The sequence below is a fragment of the Anser cygnoides genome, chromosome 5 (assembly GCF_040182565.1).
Source record: "Anser cygnoides isolate HZ-2024a breed goose chromosome 5, Taihu_goose_T2T_genome, whole genome shotgun sequence".
NCBI lineage: Eukaryota > Metazoa > Chordata > Aves > Anseriformes > Anatidae > Anser > Anser cygnoides.
In genome coordinates, this window is record NC_089877.1 from 50,608,270 (window position 1) to 50,624,837 (window position 16,568).

The 16,568-nt window shown below is 41.8% G+C and overlaps 1 long non-coding RNA gene across 1 annotated transcript; it reads left to right on the forward strand.

Moving 5' to 3' along the window:
• Positions 1 to 1,813: 1,813 nt before the first annotated feature.
• On the forward strand, positions 1,814 to 13,898 carry LOC125183543 (uncharacterized). The gene is made up of 3 exons (XR_010831980.1): positions 1,814 to 2,584; positions 9,850 to 10,321; positions 11,175 to 13,898. It is a non-coding gene; the product is annotated as an uncharacterized lncRNA (long non-coding RNA).
• The last annotated feature ends 2,670 nt before the right edge of the window (positions 13,899 to 16,568 follow it).

The window sequence follows — 16,568 nt, forward strand, 5'->3', positions numbered from 1 at the left end:
CCTTACCGGTATGTTAACATTCTGGTGACATGGTATGGTAACTCTTGGCTGTGCTAATTGAGTTGTAACTTGGTTATTGTATTTAAGATTCCTACCATTTCTCATTTATTTCCCGTGTTTCTTGCATTAAGGTGTGAATATATGGGATTTTCAGGGAATTTGCTCACTCTCCTTCCCATCCTCCTGACGACACTTTGACTGAAGCAAAGATACTGTCCCCCCTTCTGTACAAGGTGGGATGAACACCTACCCAGTAATTTGTAGAAAAGTGTTCCAGTTCTTAGAGCTGCTTCTTCTTCTCTTGCTACCATTTATGCAGATGAATACACATTTCTAAGATGCATGTCTCACTTCCTTGGCCTTAATTCAGAACTGGAAGAAGAAAAAAAAGTACAACCAGAATCCCCTGCTGCCTCACCCTTGCTCCTTGCACCTTGCAGTTGCTTCTGATCCATTCAGGCTTTCTCCTAGCAGTATCCTTGGCACTCCCGTGGTTGAAGAGCATGAGGAAATAATCAGTGAGCTGGCAAAGCTTCACTTCCCTTTCCAGGAATTTGAACACCCTTCTTTTGGCAGAGCAGGACAGAGCAGGACAGTTCAGGTCTGCCCAGTGCAGGAGAGTCCGCTGCCACTTTTTGTTTCCTCTATTTGTTGTGTGTCCTTCATCTTTGGGGGAACGTGGCTTTCCTTCCTTCACCATCAGTGCTAACTCCTTGCTTGCTGCCTAGTCTGTGGCTCTCTGACTTGAAAAGCAGCTGGCTTCTTAGAAAGGCACCTAATTCACCCCCAGCTGATGGTGCTTCTGCAGACAGCTGGCCAGTTTTCCTCCTCCATATGAGAAGGAGAATTTGAGAAGGAAAATAAATTCATTAGAAGTTCGTGTCCTGAGCTACTCCAAGGCTGTGCAGGGAAGGAGGAATCTACGAAGCACTAACTGAGGATTTTTTGCCTTAGAGGGCCTCTGGTTGACAGGAGCTTGAGAGACCAGAGTTGGCTGTACCACAGCAGGGACTGACCGATGTTGTGTTTCGTGACAGTGGTGGTGCTGATGTTGCCGGGGAGACTGGTAATTCCACACTGAGCCACAAGGCATTTCAAGGATAAATGAAATGTTATCATCAGGTTATGGCTAATAATCAAGAGTTAATGACAACCGATGACTCCTACTGTGAGATCCAAGGCAACATCAAGGGTGTGAGCAGAGTTTCCTCTTAGGAGAGAAAAGGAGGAAAAGTGGATAGAATACCACGCAAATATTCACACTTGGATTCTGATGAGTCTTTTAAATATGAAGATGAGACCTGAGAAGGTCACGCATGAACTTCTATACACTGTAGTGGGGTCCTACTGTCTTCACGGGCTAACTCTGGGGGATGAGGGACTGTATCCCCCAGTCATGACAACCATGGATTAGAATTTGCTGCACTGGCATGCTGTGTATATATATATATATATATATATATGTACACAATATATAGTATGCATATATCCTATGCAAAGCATTCAAGCTAGCAGGAGGAGTTACAGCAATTACTTAAATGAGGTGGTTGCCTTGGGAGCCCCTTTTAAATAGTTTTAGGTTGTGTCAGATGTAGTTCTATGCTGACTGGAGATTCAAGGGCCTTTGGATACAGAGTATAGGTATAGATCTAACCGATAAAGTCAACCCTGAATGCAGCAAACTGAAATGGATGGAACATCGCAGTGGTTTAAGTTAATAATTTGTTGAAAGTCTGGTTCTGCTTATGTTTCAAGCCTTTGACTCCGCCTTCCCCGTTTGCCTTTGAAGTTAGCATTCATTGCACACTGATCTTTGTTTTCTCTCAAGCACTTTCATCCTCTGCCCCAGGCCATCCCATGTACATGGGAGGAGATCTGTGCAAAAGGCTTTCTTCAAATCCCTCCTTAAAATTAACTTCTGCTATGAATCTTACGAGCAGTGGTACGCTGTTACCGCTCACTGTGCTGCATATGGCAGTTGCCTTGTTACTCCTTGTTTTCCCACCACATGTACATTTATTTTTGGCTCGGGCTCTGCCTTTTAAACACAAAGGATCCTGATGTGCCAAAACATACGTTGGTAAGACCAGCTTTGCTTGAAGCCGGTCTTTTTCTCGAACCTGCCTTTGAAAAAGGTGTTTCAGAGTAGAGAGAGCCTCTCAGGTTTTGTTGGGACAGTGACTGCACCAATTCCTTTTACAATATTGCGGAACAGAAAGGAACTGGTGTCAATTCCTGATATTTTTCCCACTTGGTGTCTGATTTTCTCTGTACTTCACTTTCTACAGAGTTCCAGAGCCAACATCATCTCTACCAGCTCCGAAATCTCTGCATTTCTTTGCCGCGCAGCGAAGGCATGCCCCTGCATTCCTATGGGCAGAATTTGCCTTCAGTCAGTAATTCTTTGGAGCCAAGTTTGGACATTAAAATGAGCAGTGCAGGCAGAAGACAAAAATGTCAAAGATCACTCAGAGAAACTAATGACCTGGCTCTGGACAGGGCCTCAGAATTACACCATTTTCCAGAGCTGAACATGACAATTACTTTGTGATGCCTACCTGCAGCAGAAGAACAAGCCAAAAAGGTATGTGTTGAGGGGGAGCTGATCGAAAAACGAACAGTAAGTAGAGTGATTTTAAAAGTAGGGACAGTGCATTTGTCCAAATTGGACAAATCATGGTACTAAGACTTGCTTGCTTTTGCAAGAATGACTCTAAATAATGACTGCCAGTCACTGGGATCTGTTTTGTGTCTTGTCCAAAATGCAGTTTGTTGAACAATCATACCATGGGCCATCTCCTCCCTCCGTCTGGGTTGGCCCAGTGCCACTGTCTTCAGTTGTACAATGCCAGCTCATACCAGCTGGGACTCTAGACTATCATTTGCTTATTCATCAGATTCCAAGGGAAAAATATAAATAGTACTTAGCTCTCTTACAGCTCCCCACAGAAAAATGAAGGAGTCTCATCTCCATTTAAACAGCAGATAAAAGCTAAATACACTAAGCGTAAAGTCTTGAAATTTTCTTGTCTTGAGTGAAGTGATGGAAAGCTGGTTTTGTCCCACTAAAATTGATCAGAACATTGTTACTGATCAGTGGATTTAGGATGAATCCACATATTGAAATCAAAGCCCTTTATGAAAGTAGAATATTTTCAGAGGAATTCAGCATTTTATTGCTTCTAGCAATTTAACAATATGTTGATTATCTTCGTGATAGTAAATAAAGATAGGAGCCAGTTTGAGTCCTTACTGTATACTGAAATATCTGCTGAAAGAACTTACAGAACCCTCTGCCTTTCTCAAAAGTAATTGCTTTTTAGTGAAACAGCTACAGCCAGAAACAGAAAGCAGCATCCTCTATAATTACCTCCGCGCTGCCCCAGGAGCCACATTCACTGCCCTGCCTGTTAGACTGCCTGCCAGCTCCCCAGCACATCCGAGAGCAGTCTGACAGCACTGGACCATTCAGAGGATCAGACTTTGAACAGGGACTTTATCATAGAATCATAGAATATTCCGAGCTGGAAGGGACCCACAAGGATCATTGAGTCCAACTCCTGGTACCACACAGGTCTACCCAAAAATTCAGACAATGTGACTAAGAGCGCAGTCCAAATGCTTCTTAAACTCCGACAGGCTTGGTGCCGTGACTACTTCCCTGGGGAGCACGACAACCCTCTCAATTGGGTGTGCAAGGGTAGTGGGAGGAATCCTAGCCTAGAGATATATCGAGTAATCTCTGTATTCCAGCTTTTCCACCAGTTGACTGTATGCTTTGAGCTCCCAGAACAAAAATGTTGTATATTGTATGCATCAGTCAAAAGTATGGCAGAGAATATTTTTGTCCCCGGTTGCAAACAAGTTTTAAGTTGTTTTTCAAACTACTTACTAAGGTGGATAAAAATCTTATCCTTCAGGAGAACAGAGCAAAGTCACTGTATACCCAAACAGACGTAAGTATGAGTCTGCTTTGTATTGCGCAATGATTTAGTGCCATCTACAGTAGGAAATGGGTCTTGAAGACCAAAAACTGTCAGAGGTTTTTAATTACAAGCAAAGCAAAACAGTTCAAACAAAAAATTACCTGAGGATTTTTAAACAAATAAAGACATGATAAAAAGCCAGAAGCAATGGTCAAGCATTGGAACAGGCTGCCCAGGGAATTGGTGGAGTCCCCACCCCTGAAGGTATTCAAGAGACGTGTGGACATGGCACTAAGGGACATGGTTTAGTGATGGGATTTGGTAGGTCAGGTGGATGGTTGGGCTTGATGATCTTGAAGGTCATCTCCAACCTAGATGAGTCTATGAAGTTAAATTAAAAGTTTGATAAGTATTAAAATAGCAACAGAAGATTCAATAGTAATTAATAAGCTTTGTGCTTTTGAATATGTTTCATTTCAACATAGACCACTGTATACATATATTACACATTTTTTTTTCTCAGCCCATTTATTTTTACTCTCCTTGATCAACCTAAGCTTAAAGTAAATGACAAAATTAAAAAGTCACCTGTAACCCTTCTGTTGTGGTTGAACCCCAGTAGCTCAGCCCTACACAGCTGCTTGCTCTCTCCCCCACAAGCAGGAAGAGGGAGAGAATCAGAAAGGCAAAAGTAAGAAAACTCATGGGTCAAGATCACAACAGCTTAGTAGGTAAAGCAAAAGCTGTGTGTGCAAGCAAAGCAACATGAGGAATTCAATCACTACTTCCCATCAGCAGGCAGATGTTCAGCCATTTTCAGGAAAGCAGGGCTCTGTCACATGGAATAGCTTCTTGGGAAGACAAACACTCTACCTCCGAATGTGCTCCCCTTCTCCTTCTTTCCCTCAGCTTTTACTGCAGAGCATGACATGGTATGGTACGGGATATCCCTGTGGTCAAATGGGGTCAGCTGTCCTGGTTGCGTCCCCTCCCAGCTTCTTGTCTACCCCCAGGCTCCTCGCTGGTGGAGCAGTCTCTGTGTAAGCACTGCTCAGCAACAAGTAAAAGATTGGTATGTCATCAACATGGTTTTTATCACAAGTCCAAAACATAGCACCAGAGCAGTTACTCCAAAAAAAATGAACTCTATCTTAGCCCAGACCAGTACACCCTACTCACAAGGTTTAGGTAACAGCATACCAAGCTTTCTCTGGTCCTCTGGTATCATCAGCAAGACTTACCTAGACTCCAGGAGACAATCAGGCCTTGTTATGTAAATCCCACGTGGTGGAGTTTTCCTTGTCAGTGCATTCATTCAAAACCTGGAAGTATGTCACCCATTTTAAAATGCTCTGCTCTAGACCAAAGCAAATGACATTTTATTGTCCTTATCTTATCCACCAGAGAGGTTCTCTTGTGCCTGACTTCCTCTCTGCTACCTTTTCTCTTCTGTGCTCTGTCCAGGCAGTAAATCAAAAGGTATTTATTCTCCATATGATGCTAAACTGAATCATTCACTTCTTTCTCCCTTTGTACAGTCACACAGTGAGAGGGCTGATCCCAGTTGCTCCTCTGCTTTTGTACGCCATGAATACACTTTGGGATGTAGAATGAGTTTCTGACAGTCAGATGTGAACTCATCCCAAACTCTTACAAATTGGCAGTCAGGCTCTGAATCACTGAAAGGGCAGCTTTGCAATTTCTGCAGTACCTGAATGCCCAAGCTAAACCTCTAACAGTGATCTGTGAGGCACCGATAAAGAATGACTTTATGCCATTAATGTTATTTCTAAAATTAAACAGATTTAAGAATAAGAACTGAATCAGTGGGCACTGATCTCAAGATCTCTTATTACCTTCCTCACTGTTCTCCTCTCCCTCCTTTCTTCTCCTTTCCTTGTATTCCTCCTCAGTATTTACAAGTCTTTGCAACTAGATCCAATGTTTCCTTATGTCAGTGGTATTATTTGTATTGTTCTCACAGTAATACAGTGACAAAATCAAGAACATATTTTCTCCCTCTGTGAATATATATACACGCAATGCAGAACAGGCTTGTTCAATGTTGAAGGAATGCTTACGCTAATATATGCATCAGCCTTTCTTTCTGGTAAATTCAAAAATATCTAGAAATATGAGTTTTTGTGTATTAGTAGAGATATTGTTAGGTCATTGCAGAAAGCCCACATCAATCGTGAAATCCTCATTGATTTTCTGAGTCAGGCATAGGTTCATCCCATTAAATATCAGTATTTAACCAAAATATCTTAGGAACACAGTCACTGGATGATTCTTAAAGTCAGTAGAGGAAGAAAGACACCTGCACAGTAGATTTAGATCTTATGCACACTGGTGGGAAGGGAAGAGCTATACAAAGAAGAAATCAAAACGCAGTAGAAAGAATGTATGGAGACCATGCTTCTAACATAGATACTTCAAAAAAGTCTGGGTGATGTACCCAATGGAGACTGGAGTTGAGACAAAGAACACTTAATTATTATTATTTATATACCATACACAATTTATATATATTCATAATACTTATAATCATATATTATAATAATATATAACATTATTTATATCTTACATATATAATTATATTTATTATTTATATATTTGCAGAATAAAAGCAGTTGTAGAGTTATGAACAAGAAATTTGCTGTGTCTATATTCAAGGACAAGAATTATTCAGCTATTTTTTTCTAAAGGATCTTGTTAAAGAAGTACCTACCTCCAGTTTTTCTTCTGAACAGAAACAACCTGTAGAATGTCAAAGATTGGTTAAACGTTCAAGGAAAAAGAATATAATTAGCTTATTATTATTATTATTCAAAATGTAATGTTGAATTGAGTATTATTAAGACTGCTTTGGTAACGCTCTTGAGCAAGGTGTCTTCTGGATTATGCAGCATTTGATTCCAGCATCTGGTCCTTTCTCTCATAGGCTTCTGTAATTCAGGGACAACTTCCCCAAATTTAATGAGCTCATCTAGTTTAAAACTGCAATGAGCCTCAGCTGTACAGTCCCCAGGTGGCAGTGTTTGCACTGCAAAGACACAAAAAAGCCCAGGTCGTGGCTTGAAGAGACCCAGGTGATCCCGTGTATGGTGGTGCTATGCTCGTGTTTAGTTATGCTGGAAGTCAGCTTGGCCAAGGCCCATTGCCGCATTCGTGAAAAAAACACTTCCAACATTTTTTCCCCAGAGTCCTTGTGGCTTAAACAAGAGTTTCAATAACGTTCAGAATGAAAAGATAACAAATCTATGTTAAAATGCATCTAGACTGAATTTTGTCTAGACATAGACTTTAGAATTATTCCTATTTGCAAATTTGAGCATGTGTTGCTCTGTATTTGAAGAAGTGGCTAAGAGGAAAATCACCACCAAGTCCTCTATATTCCACTATATTCGTTATTTATATGCAATTTCTGGGAAAAAAAAATATTACTGATATCAGGCACATTTATAAATATCAAATGTATTTAATTTTACTGAAGACAGATTTTATGTGTCCAAGCAGTAGGAATAGAATTGATTTTCTTCCAAATATAAAACCTGTGGCAAGAAAGTTGCAGCATTAGAAATTGTCCCTGCTGTATTCTTTCTCATTAAAGAAAATGAGGCCAAGGGTGAGAGGCGGTCTGGAAGGCATTCATCTTCAGTTCACTCAGGACATTCCCTTTTCTGGCTCTTTCTTGGGGTTCTCCTGCAAGCTTGGAGAATCTAGTTGATCTTTCTGTGTCATAATTTCCTGGCTGTAAGCAATAATAAATCCTCCATTCTCTTTAAAATAAGGAGTCTAAAGAGCAATAGGTAGCAGTCTAAAGAGCAAATACTATTAAAAGCAGGGCTTTGAAAGAGGGAAAGAGCAAGGAACTATCCTACGGGATCAGAAATGTTGGGAAAAATACAGAATGTGTTTTTAAGGTAGCAGAGAAGAAGGATAATTATTATTATCCTGGATAATCCGAGCCAGCCAGAAGTACTCAGGAGACCTTTGAAATCCTCCTGCCACCTTGAAGGGAGCAATAACAAACCTAGGAACAGCAAAAAGCTTTCCAAATCTAAATGTAATGTGGGAAAACTCCTAGTGTTCAGAAGCTGTGTGTAAGTGGTGTATGGGATGCTGGCAATGCAAGAAAGATTATAGGTGATTAAAGGTGCCGAAGTAGGCTGGGCATCCCCAAGCACTATGCAGGGGATGAGACATAGCCCAAACACGAAACAAAAGGGCCGGTGCTGAATCAAGAACAGCCGAGTCTTTTTTGGGGGAGAGTCTGATAAATACTGTTCACTGCTATGTAAAAATTCATAGCCTGGCTGTGAAAGCCAGGCTGCAGCACTACAGTGAGCAGGGGTCTACGGTAATGGGTAAGAAGATTGGGTTGGAATTTACAGCTGAGCAGTTTGAAGGTTAGCTAGAAAAATAAGGTTGTGTCTCATTTTCTAGCAAGCCTGCAGAAAGCTGGAAAACAATTGCCAAGCCTGTTAAGATTAATGAAAGCCACTGTTGCTGTCGTAGAACAGTGATTTCATTTTAATGCAGAAAGTAATTCTGTGAGGTCTGTGCTGGTAGACAGCTGCAAGATGAAAGGAGAAACTCCATTTAATTTTATATTGTTTCTAATCCTCACCACTGTAGAGAAAAATAAAGTCTGTGGAAGGCATGAACTCCTAATGCTAAATAGATGAAAACAAGTAGAAGAACCTGAAAAGTGCTATTTTGAAACAGTCAGGGTCATATGTCTAGCACAACCTCTTGGTGTTAGAGGGTATGGCTCAGGAATTGTGATTGCTCAGAGTTTTGTATTGCATGTTTAGCTGGTAAGCTGGTATTGCCACAGCTGATGAATGCAAATCCATCTTTTGCTCCCTAATTACTTTATGCATGCCTCTCAGATATTTATTTATGGACAAATTCTGTGCTTGTTACACCTGGGTAGGACATTTAGTGAAAGGGGAGGATTTACAGGGGAAAAAAAAAAAAAAAAGGCTGTTGCCTTTTCCTCCATAAAATTGAGCAAGCAAATTTACTGAGATAACAAAAACACAGAACTGGTAAAATCCATGCCAGACATGTCTGTTTAATCACTGATCCAGTATTGTTTGTTTGTGTAGACTGCTAACTCTTTGCTCTTCACACCTTGCTAACATATTCTGCACGTTGTCAAAAAACTCAAGCTGAGGCTCTCACCACCACCACCGCGTTGCTGGCTCTCTTGGAAGTGAGCTTGGGGGATATATTCTGATGAAAAGCCTAAAGAAAGATCCCATGGTTGTCTGCTTCAGGCTTTGGTAATTGAAGGCAAGAGAGAGCACAGAAGAAATTATTAAAATGTATTAAGAGAGGAATGAATAGGGAATCTAACACATTTCGTGTTTAATGAAACTGAATGAAAATCTTCATGTCTGCATGTAACAAACATACCATCTATTGAGAATATTTGGAAGGAAACGGCACACTGCAGTGGAGCAGAGGCCTATTTACTTTCCTGCCTCTTAACCTCTGGCTGCGTTATTAGCACACTTCACACAAATGTGCTTAGACTGCCGAACACCCGGCTGCTGCTGGTGAAAGCTGACCAGTTACAAGCCAGCTCCAGCCGCAAGCCGAGTTGCCGGGTTAGCATGGTGCTGGTCCTGGGCTAGCAGATCCTCTGCTTGGGCTCAGAGCCCCAGCACCCGAGCCCAGGGTCCAGCCAGCTCTGGGTGCGCAGCGGGGACTGGCCTTTTGTTGGTCGGATCAGTTTGTGGGTGAAGGTGGGAAGTGAACTGCATGTGTGGGCACACGGGAAATTCAGAGTACAATCTGGGGTGCAACTGATTTGCGTGGAGAGCCACGTGCTTGTGAATATAGGCAAAGGGAGAACTGTAAGGCTGTAGTCGGTATGAGGACAGAGACTTCTCTCCATTTTGTGCCGCAGCACCAGCAGCAGGCAGACTCCTCCCAGCCGGGGGCTCAGCACATCACCTCGGAGCCCGCGGGAGGTGGCTGCAGCGATCCCGAGGAGCTTTCCCACCCCGCAGGCACATGCACACGCTCCTGCTGTTGCTGACACCAGGACAGCATCTACCAGGCATAGTCTGGTTTATGCTGGCGCTTCGTGCATCCAACTTAAAAATAAAGGGACTTCACAAGCAGAAGGACTCCTTATTTTCACTGGAAAATACTCAGCATCCTACAGGCCTGAGCAGTAGGCAGCAGGAAAGGAGGGTGAAGCTTGTCACAGCAGCTGTTGGTGTCTGGTCAGCATCCCCCAGCTGTGCTCTCCCCCCCGGGACACAGGGATGGGCCCGACAGCGCGCCACGGATCCCGACTCCTCCGCCTCGGCTCTGCCTGCTGGAGCGGCCGCGGCATCCACAGCTCCCCACCGGAGGAAAAAGTGGGACTGGTGGTGAGTTCTGCCTTTGTGCCCTCACTTCTTTCCTCACCCACAGCTTGGGCTAAGGCCCAGTCTTCTCGGAAGAGCTTCCTCTCGCTGTTCTTTTCCATACAGACGATATAGGTTTGCTTCAGACCTGTCCCCCACCCCTACCAGAAGCCCAGAAACTTCCCAGGAACTGTCCTCCACACTCCACAGAAGGTCTCCTGTTCCTCCCTCCTAGAAAGCAAGTTCGATCCTGGGAGAGGGAACGCTCTTACAGCATCCCATAGAGGGATGTGTAACAAAACCCCATTTTTGTGGAGTGCTCTTCTGTGAGCCTTGATTATACTCCCCAGCAGAACTATTCTAATTTGAGATTATGGAAGGCATATAACTCATAAGTAAATCTTCAGCAGCAGCTCTCTGTCCTACTACATCACCTCCCAGGGTAGCAGATGCCCAAAGTTCTCATGTATGATTAGTGGCGAGCTGCACTACCGGAACTATCAAGCAATTAGTACTGTTTCAAAAAAGGTTATATACACAAAAACTCAACAACTAAACACAAAATGTACTAATTCTATAGGAAAACGAGAAATTTGCTGCCTCTTCTGGATGCTTTCAAATGTGTCTTCTTTATGTGTGTTTGTGCATGGCATAGACTAAACCACTTTTTTCCAGCTGACATGGATTACTGGTGCTTATAGTTCAAACATGTAAAATAATCCTCTGTGGATTATTTTTCCTTTAGAATTGGTCACGTCTCTGGCATTATAGCTGCAGAAGTTGAATAATATCACATAATCTGGTTGGCAATAGGCTGCTTACCCTGGAAGCATTCCAGTTTGTTTAGCTTTATTTAACCGTATTTCCTTTAATTTAGGAGACAATCATTGGATTCTCAGCATTTTCACTGGCAGTTCTTGGACCGGCTGGATGGTTCCTGTACCACCTTCCAAGCTATAAAGAGAAATAGAAAACATCCCTTCAAAATTAAGATCTGGAGGCTGCGATAAGCCATAATACTCCTGACATGGAATCTCTAGAAAGGGAGCACGCAGGCAACTGAGGGCCGGTTTAAAACAAAATGACTGAAAATTGAGTTCAAGTTTTATGTACGCCACATTGCTTCTGTATGAAAAAAGACCAGATAGGGAACACGACTAACTAAATCTCCAGTTCTGCAGAACTCAGTCTTTACACACTGGGATTAGTCCTGTGGGACTGCTCACCGGTCAGAAACCTGTACTCGTTTGCAGATATTGTAGAACTGGACCCTGATACAAAATGGTACAGTGATACAAAATAGTGATAGGTCTACTCTTCTGCCTTCTGCTAAACAAATAGGAGAAAACACCATGAAATCGTTTATATATATATATACTTTCATTTATACTCATCTCAGATGACAGCTCCAAGAGTTAAAGATTGTTTCCTTGAAAGTTTTATTTTTGACCTTTAGATGCATTCTTTTGGTGTCCTCCCACCTGATTTGCTACAAGAATAGATGTTTTTCTGCTGGTCATGATTGTCAGATGCTTGAATCAGATCTAAACTTGTGATATTTGAAAGATTTTGCTATGTTTTGCTGTTTAAAATGAATGCTATGATAAATACTTTGAAATCTAGACTATGTAATAAAATAAATAGTATTTGTCATGCCATGTTATAGGTGTTAAAAAGGAATAATCGTTTCATGTCTGCTTTGCAAAAAATGTACAATATTGACCTTTTGTGATACCTAAAGATTAGTAGTATATGAAAAGTGGTATTTTTTTTTCCAGAAAACTATAGCTTTGTTAGTGAATCCAACAGTCTGATCTGAGGCCCAGTTATGTATTTGGAAAGTTTCCTACAGATTTTAATGAGTTTTGAACACAGGCCTAAATTCTTGGTAACCAGAGAAAAATCCACGCCAGTAAGTGAAATATAGCTGTGTGACTGCTCTGCAAAACACTGCTCTTGCATGCCATGAGTATACCCACTGAAATCAATTAGGCTGTTCTGCAGAATTTTTTGTAAAAAAGTGTTCTGAACATTTCAGCGTGCCTGTTTGTCCTGCATCTAATTTTGTCATCCATATCCCACCTAGTAATAACTAAATAAATCAGTAAGACATGACATCTTTCCACCGTTGTAGCTGTCTCTCTAAATTATGGCGTTGAATAATAAGGTCGCCTGGTTATAATGAGCACTTAGAGTGTGTGAGTGAAGCACGGAGAATTGCACTAGATGAAATGTGATAAAACGGTTGTTCATTGTTTAACATCTGGCAGTGTAAGTATATAGAGATGTTTATATTCAAGCAGAAATGATTTTCAGAAATTTCTTACCTAAAGGACTGTTTGAAACATAAGTATTCTTCATAAATATATATATTTTTTTCAAATTTCCTGTCCACTTCAAGCATTCTCCCTAAAAGTAACGTGGATTACATTTTACAGATACTTTAAAATAGTGCTCTTTTCATGTAGCCCTCTTCACTGATGGATTTCAAACGCTGATGGATTTCAAACCACAGTGCTGGGGCTCCCTGCTAGTTCAGGGCTCTGCCAGCGGCGCTGCGCTTGGTGTGCGGGCATCAGCGGCGAGCTCTGCAAAGAGAGGCAAGAACCACCCTCCTGTAATGACACACAAACGGGGAGTACCAAGAATAAAGTGCTTGCTCGAGATCAGGCAGCAGGCTAGGAGTAGGTGGAAACAGACTGTTGGAGGAAGAACCCCTGCTGTGTTTCTCATTGTATATCTACAGCAAGGGTTTGCATTTCTTGCAGATGGCTTTAATCTGGCTACGGGCAGTAGCACAGGTAACACGTATGCCTGAGAGTCAGTAGCTGAAGTCTGTCCTTCCATAGGAACAACAGTTGTTCCTAGTGAGACAAGTGGTCTTGTGTGGAATTAAACTTTGGAATATAGTGATTATAGATATGTGCTTCAGTAGTTATTTCACTAAAATACTCATTATAGCTCTGAGTAAGTAGAAGTGGCCCTGGTGCCTTTCAGCCACTATTTTGCCTCTTCCATGAACGGATGCTCCAGGTGAGCTCACTCTATTAATTTAAGAGACTCGGTAATATTCAGGTTATGCTCCATATACTCACTGGGTCTGCAAAAAGTAGCCGGGGAAAACTATCCAACTGTTAGCATGCTTAAATTTGCTTTATAAATCAGGCAGTATGTCCACTTGAATATTTTAAGGGTCTGCACATTAGAAAAATGTGGACACTTCTGCGTAAAGTGCAGCAGCTTTCCTACAGGCTGCTTTAAGGGTGCCCCTGTTCTGTCAGTGTAGCTCAGTTTTGTTTCACACCAAGGCTCTGGTCTCCGACAGCCCACACCCTTCCGTTCATTGTGTGTAGCTCCTGGACTCCTATTTGGAGCAAGCCAATTTGGTGTCATCATTTGGAGGAGACGCTCACCTAGCGGACTTGACATTGGCTGTCTAACTAGCCTTGGTGGAGCAATGCCCTTACATGAGCAAGGTGAAGCAACCCTGGTTGTTCAGGGCCAAGACCTGCACCCTGGCATGGGTCACAAACATAGTACCGAGGGCCTCTCCACCCAGAAAAATGCCGAGGATCTTAGAAGTGTTCGATGTTGTGTACTTTTTCTTTACCTTCCTGGAAAATCTCATGCCTTCTTTTGCTGTCTGTCACTGTTTTTGCCCAGTAGAGCCCTTTCCCAAACATTTTACCTAAGTGCAGAAATAATAAAGCAAAATGAAAACTATGCTCGGTTTTCTTGTCATCCCTTTCAGTGTCTTATCCTTTGGGCCATGATTCCTTGATAGGTTTAAGAAGGTGATTTTTTGTCACTTGTCATAATTCCTAATACTGCAATACTTTTACTTTGGCCATGCACGTAGTTGGTACAGACAATTCTGCACTAGTGTGAGATTATAGGTAATAAAAAAAAAAAAAAAAATTATTGGAGGGAGATCTAATTCATGGGTGATGCTAACTTTCACCCACATGGCATGGCAGCTATCACAAATACCATGCTTCTTAGAGCTAGTAAAGCCAGTCTCTGATTTTTAATAGTCCTAGCACATGCTCATCAGGTTTGTGCTGGTTCTCTATGCAGGTCACCATTGATTTCTCTAAACTCCACTGCTATGGCAACAAATTAAGTATTTTGTTCATTTAGAGGCTAATGAGATTACTCTAGAAGAGTAATTGAAGGCATTTATTAGATTTTTTTTTTTACAGTGACAGATACAGACAAACAAATCTAACATCCACAGAGTTAATAAAGTAATTCTCAGAATAAGAATAAAATTGGAGACTTTTTAAAACAACCAAACAACAACTGTATTTCCTAATGATGCTTTTTTTTTTTTTTTTTCCCAAAGTCCTAAATATTCTATATTTGGGAGAGAAAGAACAAATATTAACAACACAAGCTGGCTACCCTGTTGGGATCACAGCAGAAGTAATGAGGCCCAGAGCTCTTTACTACTCAGTCTCTCACTTTAAATCAACCCAAGTCAGTGATGTCTGAAATGCATTTGTCACATGCCAGATGGCATAACTGATACGTGTTGGTGGCTTCAGCCAAGCCTCTGAACACATCACGATCACTTCTGCCATGACTGCCAACATCTATTATCCTATCCTATCCCATCCCATCCCATCCCATCCTAATTTCTATCCTACTCTACATCTTCCTCCTCAGAACTGCTGCATTCCTGTTCTTCCACAGCAGGAGGTCTGGTTGATTCTCTTCTGTGTCAGTAACACTGCCATCAGGATAGGAAGTTTTCCTTGTATGTTTAAATCCCAGCACAGAGGCTGAGCCTGAATATTCTTCTCTTAGGAAGAAACTAATTCTCAGCGGAATAGCAGCACAAGACTATACGATTTGTCAGTAAGATTTAGCTCTGGAGCGATGCACAGACGTTGTGTTGCTTTTGTGCATAGACATGATTTTCTGTGAGGAGGAAGAGTGTTCGCTGTATCCTGGCTGATGCCAGTTAGCCCAGGTGTCTGAGCCTTGGGGAGCAGCTTCCAGAAATCATCCTGTGTCAACCAGGATACATGCTGTAGCATATCTGAGCTGAGCCTAATGGCTCACTTTAATCCCAGATAGACTTTTTCCTCAAGCGATAATCTATTTTACCATCATTCATGAGGATTAATGTTTACAGAGAGCAAAGATTTAGGGACAAATTAAATTTAATGTGGTCTAACTCTTGCTGTCAGATGTGCACGTCTGAGCCTGAGGGGCTCCATCTGCTCTTTGCATCTGACGGGGAGGTCAGTCCCTAGGCAGGCCCTGCTCAGGGGCTCCAGTCCTGTTCCAAGCACCTGGCCTCTGGGTTGGGTTAGCCTGGGGGTAGAGTTAGACACCCAGGGAGCACCGTGTGGGTTGAAAAGCCCTGAGGGCAGAGAAGCTTGCCCTCTCCTGGCTCCGCTCCAGTGGACTTGTTATGTTTCACCTCTCTTGCTGGGATTACTGCTGCCTCACCAGTCTGACTCTGCTCTTCCTTGCCTCCTCCATGTCATGGCGGAGCCTTCCATTCAGAGGCCTGCAGTGACTAAAGCAAGCCTCTGAGACACCCTCCGTGTTCTCCCACCTCTGCTGTGGGGTTTAGTAATCCTACCACAGTGCAGTTAATGATAACCTCATGCCAGAAATTGTGAGCAAGTCTCAAAAAACTGAGACATTGGGTTACAAATTAAATTAAAAGCTGGCTGTTTTTATTTGCTTTGCGTTGTTTGATAAACTTATGAGGCATTTAGATCCTTCCCTCACATTTAGGCATTTAAATGCTCATTTGTTTCAAATAGTGTTCATATTGCGTTTGAGTGTCTAAATGTGCCAGGCAAGAACTAACTTTTATTTAAAATTCAAATAGAGATTCATGTAGTTCGCTGACTTGAAAGCTGAGCCTTTAAGGAAAACACCACGAGAATGTGTGAAGAGGTGGTAAACAGTGAGCATATTTGTACAGAAATACTTACATATATACCTATAATCAGATACACAGATAAATGTGTTTTTTTTTATATATGTATACATTTACCTTAATTTATGAACAATTTAAGAAATTTTCTGTATACAATTTACAATAGGAGAGCTTCAGATATCATATTTTTCAAAAGGACTACCTTTCTAAAAGTAGATTTATAATGCTTGGAGATTAAAACCAAAATACTACATTTTCTGCCTCTGTTCAGAGCTGAAAACTTGAAAATTTAATTCAAAGCGACAACAGAGACATAAGTGGTTCAGCTCTGGAAGACTTCTTAGAGTATTTTTTTATACATTATTTTAT